Raw genomic sequence first — 9,042 nt, 5'->3', positions numbered from 1 at the left:
CATTACATACTCTCGGGCAATCCTCAATTTTTTTAAGATGGGACTAATCTGAGTTCTTGTGCAACTAGAGAAACTGAGGATGTCAACTAGTTGTATATTGTTGTGCAACTAGAATTACTGAGGTTGCCAACTAATTAGATACTATTCTGCAACTAGAAAGCCTGAGGATGTCAAGTCGTTACATACTCTTCGGCAATCCTCAATTTTTTTTAAGATGGGACTAATCTGAGTTCTTGTGCAACTAGAGAAGCTGAGGATGTCAACTAGTTGTATATTGTTGTGCAGCTAGAATTACTGAGGTTGCCAACTAATTAGATACTATTCTGCAACTAGAAAGTCTGAGGATGCCAAGTCGTTACATACTCTTGGGACAATTCTAAAAAACTTGAAGATCACAATTCTAAAAAACTCTTGTACAGATCAACACTCCAATCATCAAAAATTCAAGCATCATACCAGAGATTGGCTAGCAGGATCACAAAAGTGATGCATCTGTACAAATGAATTTGACTGTTTTTCCTAGAAAAATACCTAGAAGGGGTTGAGTTAACAATCTGTGAGAATGAAAATGTTGTTAATATTTCAGTACTAGTACTATTTGGGTAAGGTAGCAGACTATACACGCATAAGTGGAGGTGGATTAGATGACTGAATGAAAAATTATCGATAACATAGATGAACTGCATAGGCATCAAAAGTCTGATTGCTCCCATCAATATCTGGTAAGATAAGATTACAACTGTTAAGCTACAAAATTTGCATTTTCTACTTCAGCTGCCATAGAAACCCAAGTTGAATCAACATCGCAAGTAAATTTCCCAAGTCTAAATATCATCGCTTGTGCAACTGGTTAGCCCTTAGTGTGCAACTTCATAAGTTGGCTAGCCAACTGAGATATGTATATGAGTCATCCAACTACGTTTGCGTTCCTGTGCAACTATTACAACAAACTAGCCAACTAGTTACTTACATGTGGCAACTTACGAGAAAACAGAGAAACCACACAGATGCATTTACAAGAAAAAAAGAGGTACATAATGTAATGAAGCTCTAGAGAGAGTATCATGTTTAACGGGACAATTGTAGTCTAGGCGAAAATAGATGGATCAAGATAGGATGCTGAACCATATCAATAGTTGCGAAATTAGAACAACCCGCCGCGAAAATCCAACTCAACCCTAATCGCTGTACAAACTCACCACTAATTCTAATCACCATAGCTCCTTGAGCAAGATGCCGAAAGTACTGTACATATGTGGACAAGAGTATGCATGCTTCTAGTTTACAAATAGTAGTTGGTCGAGCTTACAATGACCCGCGTCTAGCTAAATTGAAGTAAGCAATGTGAGAGCTAGATTCATCTAGCCAATTTAGTATTGTTGTGTTGTGTAACTGCTTGATGGTCATATCCAACTGAGAACTATTATGTGTGCAACTACAACTGCTACACATGCCAACAAAAAAATATGAATAGCAAAATAGATCAACTTAAACAAGGCTTAAACAAAAATGTCATCTAGTCTTTGTATCTTCATGAAAGTGGATAGGATTTTCTATACCTGAAGCATACAGAGGCAACAAGCATAGCACAAAAGTAGCAGAATGTAGGACACCCAATTTCATCCAAATCAACGGCCTTCTAGCGAGTGTGCTACAGAGATAAGATTAAGCTGTATCAGAAATGCGTACTGATACAAGTGCCTGTGCAACTTGAGCGGCAGTAGAAAAAACAACTTGCTTTTCCTGACATGACATACCAGATATTGATGGGAAGCTGCCATGAGCTCGTACAAGGCCAAGTTGAATCACAGCCGCGCGGAGCTGCCATGAGCTCGTACAAGGCATGTGTGTAAAAATCATCATCAGCAGCTTGCTAGTATTTCCGTCCCTGCGTTCAAACACCACCTGAAAGACCGTCCAGATTGACGAACGCAAAGCATGCTAGTATCTCCCTTCTCCGCGTTCAACTACCATCTGAAAAGAGACCGTCCAGATTGGTCATTGACCCTGATACAACACAAAATGATGATCCTGATAGAACACAGAATAATGATCCTGATGAACTTATGCTACTAGTTAACACGAACCACATTATGAATTGATCATTGTGAGATAGTTACACATTAAGTCAGACAACAAACTTGTACACCTAACTCTGGTCGACCATAGCAACTCAAACTAGAAATTGATGTACGAAATGCAGACTAATCCCATCATTGCAATGGAAGGAACACACATGTCAGGTATAAATGCATCAGATCAAATACCAGAAACAAAAAAGCAAATGATGTTCCTGAATTACTGCATCAGGTGATCTGGTGCTGGATTCTGTTGATCCCTTAGCTAGCTCGTACTTGTTCTTAAATTTTTTTGCAGGCATCCATTGCAACTATGGAGAGAGAGAGAGAGGAGAGGCCGCAGGGAGCACCTACACGTCCTCCATGTAGCCGAGTGACGGGGGAGAGGTGGTGGTGTTGGTGGTGCACGGCCGTCCGTGTGGACATCGTCAATGGCGGAGGAGGCAGCCGGGTTCACGTGGTGGTGGCGCGACACCGCGGCCCGATCTGGATGAGGCGGGTCTTGGACCTCATGCCTGGAGCTCGTGGGGGAGGCGAGTGCTAGGGCCTCGTCTTCACCGTGGTAGAGGGGATGGAGGTACGAGCAGGGAGGGCCATGGCCTAGATCCATGGCTCCACGGCGGCCTGGACCGCACCGTCGCCGGGAAGGTTCCGGGTGGGGGATCTCGGGGTCGAGCCAGAGGAGGAGGCCGGCTTGTGGATGCGGTCATGCGGATCCGGAGAGGGCCGCGCTCGGAGGAGCCGACGGCGACTGGATCCAGATGAATTTGGGGAGATGCGAGACAATGAGAGACAGCGGGGTGGATGGTGGGCAGGTCGGCTGGCTGGAATGGGATGATGATGTGGGCTCCCGACCAGATGACATCTGAAGTGGGGATGCACGCGTGTGATTGAAATCGTGTGGTTGACAGCCGGCCGCTCGGTCTCGCAAAGCGCGTGCACTTTTGAGATTTCGGGTTAAAAAATCAATCAGCTAATAGAAATAGCGCTGGTTAGTTCGAGCCAACACATACACCATCCATCACGTCACGTGTACCTCGCTCTAGAGAGGCCGCGCTTCAAAGCTTATCCATTCGTCTCCACCTCCACCGCTCTCGTTCTATTCTATCTCTCCATCTCTCTGCTCTCGCATCCCTCCCGAGCACCCGTTGCTTCCAGTCGGCCTGACGAGTGGCGACTGTTGACGAGCTACCGCTGGAAACCCCGACGACTACCCCACGGGTAGCTTCCCCCGGTAGTGCGCCGCTACCAGCAACCCCATCTCCAGCTCCACCCCCTCGCCGTCACCGGAGCCCGGAGGCCACCACCATGCAAAGCCTCCATCGTGGCGGTGGCGCCGGGCGGGGCTTCTCTTCGCCTCCTAGCTGGCCTGTTTCATGCGCCCCCCTCGTGGCGGTCAGCTCGGCACTCCGTACGCGCGTTGGTGCGTCTCTCGGTGGCAGATCCGGGGAGGCTGTGCTCCCATGGCCAAACCCGTGACTCCCGCGCGGCGCCTTGCCCCTCCGCTTCCTTCAAAGGAGGCCCGGTGCGGCGCATCCTCGATCTACATCATTCGGCTCCACCCACCCTCCCTCCTCGACCTCTCGGTAATAGTGGCTCGGCCCGGCCATCCTAGATTCCACATCCCCACGCGTGTGCCCAGCCATCGGATCCGGTGGAAGCAAGGATCGGCCCCTATAGGTGAATCGGAAGAGAAGAGAGCGGGTCGTCGCCTGCAGCCACCGCTCATGGATGCCCATGTTGTCCATCAGGTAAATCGAGAAAGAACAGGGCGAGGTGAATTAGGCGGGTGGCGGCGGCGGAAGGAACCTCCCGTCGTCCTCTGCTCCGGCCGCCTCTTGGCTAGCCGACGCCCGTGCCTCCTTGCCTTCCCTTTGTCCTCTTCTCCGGCCGCCCCTTGGCTAGCCGACGCCGGTGCCTCCTTGCCTTGGACGCCTCTACCTCCTCATGTAGCCCGACAACCACCGCTCCTGCTCCACCTCGCCGTGTGGCAGAAGCCATCTCCGCCACACACGCCCCGGCGAGCATCCTCCATCCCTTGTGCAATCCACGGCGGCCGCTAGCGCACGACAGAATGGGTGCTATGGATAAGAGGAAGGCGTTCTTTTCTGTAAATAAAGTACCGCGGGTGGAATACATACGAGTACAGGGTTTACTTTTGTAAAATTTGAATCGTTTTCTCATATCTGCTTAGACAGGGATTGCGGGTCGAATTCTTAGAAAGAGAGGGTGTTTTTACAAAATTGCTGACGACGTACGACCAGAAGCAATCGCTGGTTTACTATTACTAGCAAAAGAGCCCGTGCGTTGCCACGGGAAAAATAAATCATGACATGTCCCTAGCGCTCCATCAGCGTTGCGGCTTTTCCTCCTCATCACTACCGCCGATGGTGGTCAAGTTGTCCGCCTATTCACGATGAATGATGAATCCTAAGGTGACAAGCTTGGTAATAACACTTAGCACACTACTTTCGCGAGCTCTTTCCTGCAGCCTCGTCTATTGACGGACTTGTAATGATTGTGGGCACCATCCTTGTGTCATCTACACTTGATGCATGCACCATCCTTAATATCGGTGTAAACAAACTTTTACTATCCACTGTATTGAGTAACCACTACTTTCCATGACTACTTTGACAATCACATGTTTATCTCAAATATATGTGAGTATATAGTTAAAAATACCTCTTATTCTCACCAGAACGGCGAAGTACAAACTGAGCCCATGAACTAAATTCTAGATTATGCAAAACAATTTAAGATCACATATGTTTCAGATTTAAGAAGAATATGCACCTATGTTATCAATATTAAAAAGCAGAAATACCAAGCAACCCTTAGGGAAAGAAGGCTCGTATCTTATAAAACATTCTTCCCCTGTATACTCTTCATTGAATTTATCAATTAATCCACATTCTCATCCATGAACGCATGCATCATATGAGAATTTCAGCAAGCACAAATTAGCTAAATAAAAATCCAACTACGTCCACATAACAAGTTAGGTCGAAAGAGAAGACACGACACATGCGGCCATCGGATTGAGTTTTCTCGAACATGTCCGGTCTTGTGGCAGGTCGACCGACCTGTAATGATTGTTGGCCCACCCCTATCTCATCTACACCAACCCCACATTGTGTGTAATCTTTTTTTCATAGGGTGCAATTGTTCAGGTCTAGAGTCATGCAATTGTTGCTAGATAAATTTGAATGAAATTACTAAAGGTCTTACATGATGAAGCTCGCCGACGAGGGATCGAATTCATTGAGAATGTCACAGACGATTCCTACGCATCTTCCATCCTATCTGAATCATCCGAGCCTAAATCTGATGGGTAGTTCACACGACAAACAGTTGATACAATAAACAGAAAACAGTAACAACAAAGCATCATATAGTAGCAGCAAAAATCACATTCCTTTCTCTCTTATTTTTTCTCATAATAGCAGCAAATTCGAAACCCGTCCTAACTCAGGAGAGTATCTTATAGTGGCCGCCGCCTTGTTGGACACATGCCTAAACCAACCGTAGCACACCAGCCCCAAGCACTGATCCAGTTTCTCTAATAAATTAAAAATTAAACTGTAATAGGGATGTGGCAAAGTCAGTAGCGGTGGCATCAACCTGGGGATTGGCCTTGAGGCTGCGGAGCTTATAGAGCTTGATTTTTTTTGCTTCACCTGTAATGCATGAAAAATATCAGTTCATTCACCAAGACTTGCTCACGTTTCATCATGGGATATTTTCTTTTGATGCTCATATGTGCTCATGAATTATAGAAATCAACAGGAGCTTAAGGGCGTCGATTCAGGGATACAGACCAAAAAAGCAGACCAAACGGTACATTAAGCAACATTACAAATTGATTGTAAAAAGCAACGATACATCCACATATATCGGGATACTGGCCAAAAAGCAAGTTAAACAATTTACACTACTTGAACACACCATATTGATTGTGAAAATGCAGTCCAAGCCGTACAAAATCCATTCTAATATATAACTGAAAAAGAAAGGATTTTCAAACCATGTATGTACAGTTGTACACTACTGCAACAGTACAGTACTCCAATTCATACAAATACCGCAACACTCGTCTTGTGGAAAAAATTACCATGGGCATATCCTTAGAGGAATAGGGGATATCAACAGCTCGGGAATTGATTCTGGTGGAGAAGCACATGAGTTTGCTGCTGAGGAGCTGTATGGTGATGTCCGAGAAGAACAGCCGACCGACAGAGACTCGGATAGACGGAGCAGTTGTTCAATCAGAGGGCTGTTGGCAGCCAACCCAGGTGTGGCCGAGTGGACGTGAGATACAGTTCGAGTCCTTCACCACGTAAATCTTCGGCAGAGGTTCCTTGAGGTCTGTCTGCACAAACACAAATCAGCCTGAACAATCCCTTTGTTGTCTTGAGCAGGAAAAGCAAAAACAATAGCCATGTCAATTTTTCAAAGTTGATTTCACACCCGGTGCAAAAGCATGGAGATTCCTTGTGGTTAACTCGTGCTTCGAAGAAAAAATTATCCCTGTTGCGTTCTCTTTTCGAAAGGTAACAACTTGGAAAAATACTAAACACATCTTTTCACATGCTAAATGCATTTAGGGCCTCTCACATCCAATGCTGCATGAATCTCCTGCCTGATCATGTCCTTCTAACTGAAGTTTGATTTTACCCTGAAATATATGTGCACGGTGAGGACTGCACTAACTTTGTCGCCCCTGCTGCAATCAAATTTGTCAATATTCATAGACCATATTCCACAAATACTCTGACTTTCTAATGAGAATTAGAATTTAGGGGGCAAATACTTTCAGATTTGGGGAGAAAGTTATAGATAAATGTGTTGCCGTGAAGCCTGATGCCCTTTGTCTTGAAGCGCCTGTACTACAAAAAATATATCAGTTCAGTGTTGTTCTAATCTAGACCGTGAATCATGTTGCTCCCTGCTGTTTTCTCGAGCAGGGACTTGTCCTTGTCGTCAGCCTATGGCTCTGGAAGGGAGAGAGGGAAGGAGGTCTCACCATTATATGAGTAGGAGGGTGCTGGAATCCATCTTGCGCAGTTCTCCTTCTCCAAGTGCAGGTCGCCCTGCCGCCGGCCGGTCACCGGAGGCGCCACCGCCAGCGACCGTCTCCGTCACCTTGCGCCCATTCTCCTTCTCCTTTCTTCCTCTCTTTCCTCTCTCCCTCATGCCCTGTCTCTCTCTTTCTCTGGACGAGACGGACGCCGCTGCGAGCAAGCCCCCGCACCAGCCGCGAGATCCCTCCCTCATCTTGCGACACTTCTCCTTCTATGCCTTCCTCTCTTTCCTCTCCCCCTCACACCCTGTCTCTCTCTTTAACTGGATGAGCAAGACATCGCCGCCGTCACCGGAGCAAGCCGCCGCACCGGCCGGCAGATCCGCCGCGCCCGGATCCGCGCGTCTTCCTCGCGCTGTCGAACGCTTTATCACTTTGAAAGGGCCGCGGGATCAATACAGGAAACTACAGGGTTTCTTGCAAAAACAATAGTCAGAACGAAGGGTTTTCTCACCTAATAAGGGACCGTGGGTTGAATATTAGAAAGTGCAATGGCTTTTTTGCAAAAATGCGCGACGGACGACCAGAAGCAATGCGTGGTTTATTAGTAGGTAAGATTACAGAGAGATTTTTGGGACTAACCTACTAACCAAAGGCCCAGTACAAATTGCTGTATTTTGCCTATTTCAGTGTTTCGCAGAAAAGGAATATCAAACGGAATCCAAATGGAATACCAAAGGCCCAGTGCAAATTGCTGTTTTTTGCCTATTTCAGTGTTTCGCAGAAAAGGAATATCAAACGAAATCCAAATGGAATGAAATCTTCGGAGAGTTATTTTTGGAACAAACGTGATCCAGGAGACTTGGAGTGGTCGTCAAGAAAGAAGCGAGGAGGCCACGAGGCAGGGGGCGCGCCCCTCACCCTCATGGGCCCCTTGCAGCTCCATCGATGTACTTCTTCCTCCTATATATACCCATATACTCCGAAAACATCCAGGAGCACCACGAAACCATATTTCACCGTCGCAACCTTCTGTACCCAAAAGATCCCATCTTGGGGCCTTTTCCGGATCTCCACCGAAGGGGGAATCAATCACGAGGGGCTTCTACATCAACACCATAGCCTTTTCGATGATGTGTGACTAGTTTACCACAGACCTTCGGGTCCATAGTTATTAGCTAGATGGCTTCTTCTCTCTCTTTGGATCTCAATACAAAGTTCTCCTCGATCTTCTTGGAGATCTATTCAATGTAATTCTTTTTGCGGTGTGTTTGTCGAGATCCGATGAATTGTGGGCTTATGATCAAGATTATCTATGAATAATATTTGATTCTTCTCTAAAATCTTTTATGTATGATTTTTTATCTTTGCAAGTCTCTTAGAATTATCAGTTTGGTTTGGCCTATTAGATTGATCTTTCTTGCAATAGGAGAAGTGCTTAGCTTTGGATTCAATCTTGTGGTGTCCTTTCCCAGTGACAGCAGGGGTAGCAAGGCACGTATTGTATTGTCGCCATCAAGGATAAAAAGATGGGGTTTATATCATATTGCTTGAGTTTATCCCTTTACATCATGTCATCTTTCCTAATGCATTACTCTGTTCTTATGAACTTAATACTCTAGATGCATGCTGGATAGCGGTCGATATGTGGAGTAATAGTAGTAGATGCAGAATCGTTTCGGTCTACTTGTCGTGGACGTGATGCCTATATACATGATCATGCCTAGATAGTCTCATAACTATGCACTTTTCTATAAATTGCTCGACAGTAATTTGTTTACCCATTGTAATACTTATGCTATCTTGAGAGAAGCCACTAGTGAAACCTATGGGCCCCGGGTCTATTTTTCATTATATAAGTTTCCAATCTATTTTATTTTGCAATTTTTATTTTCCTATCTATGTCATAAAAATACCAAAAATATTTATCTTATTATCTCT

At 45.8% G+C, this 9,042-nt stretch overlaps 1 long non-coding RNA gene across 3 annotated transcripts; it reads right to left on the bottom strand.

The window, feature by feature from the left end:
* Positions 1 to 6,013: 6,013 nt before the first annotated feature.
* Positions 6,014 to 7,535, bottom strand: LOC123147799 (uncharacterized). Of its 3 annotated transcripts, XR_006473451.1 has the most exons (4): positions 7,105 to 7,534; positions 6,892 to 6,962; positions 6,549 to 6,756; positions 6,014 to 6,450 (listed from the first exon to the last, which is right to left on the bottom strand). It is a non-coding gene; the product is annotated as an uncharacterized lncRNA (long non-coding RNA). The 3 variants fall into 3 exon arrangements; XR_006473449.1 differs by having other exon boundaries at positions 6,549 to 6,962; positions 7,105 to 7,535; XR_006473450.1 differs by lacking the exon at positions 7,105 to 7,534 and having other exon boundaries at positions 6,549 to 7,098.
* Positions 7,536 to 9,042: the final 1,507 nt, after the last annotated feature.

This window comes from Triticum aestivum, chromosome 7A (genome assembly GCF_018294505.1).
Source record: "Triticum aestivum cultivar Chinese Spring chromosome 7A, IWGSC CS RefSeq v2.1, whole genome shotgun sequence".
Lineage (NCBI taxonomy): Eukaryota > Viridiplantae > Streptophyta > Magnoliopsida > Poales > Poaceae > Triticum > Triticum aestivum.
The sequence above is the reverse complement of the archived record's forward strand: the minus strand, read 5'-3'. Positions and strand labels throughout refer to the sequence as shown.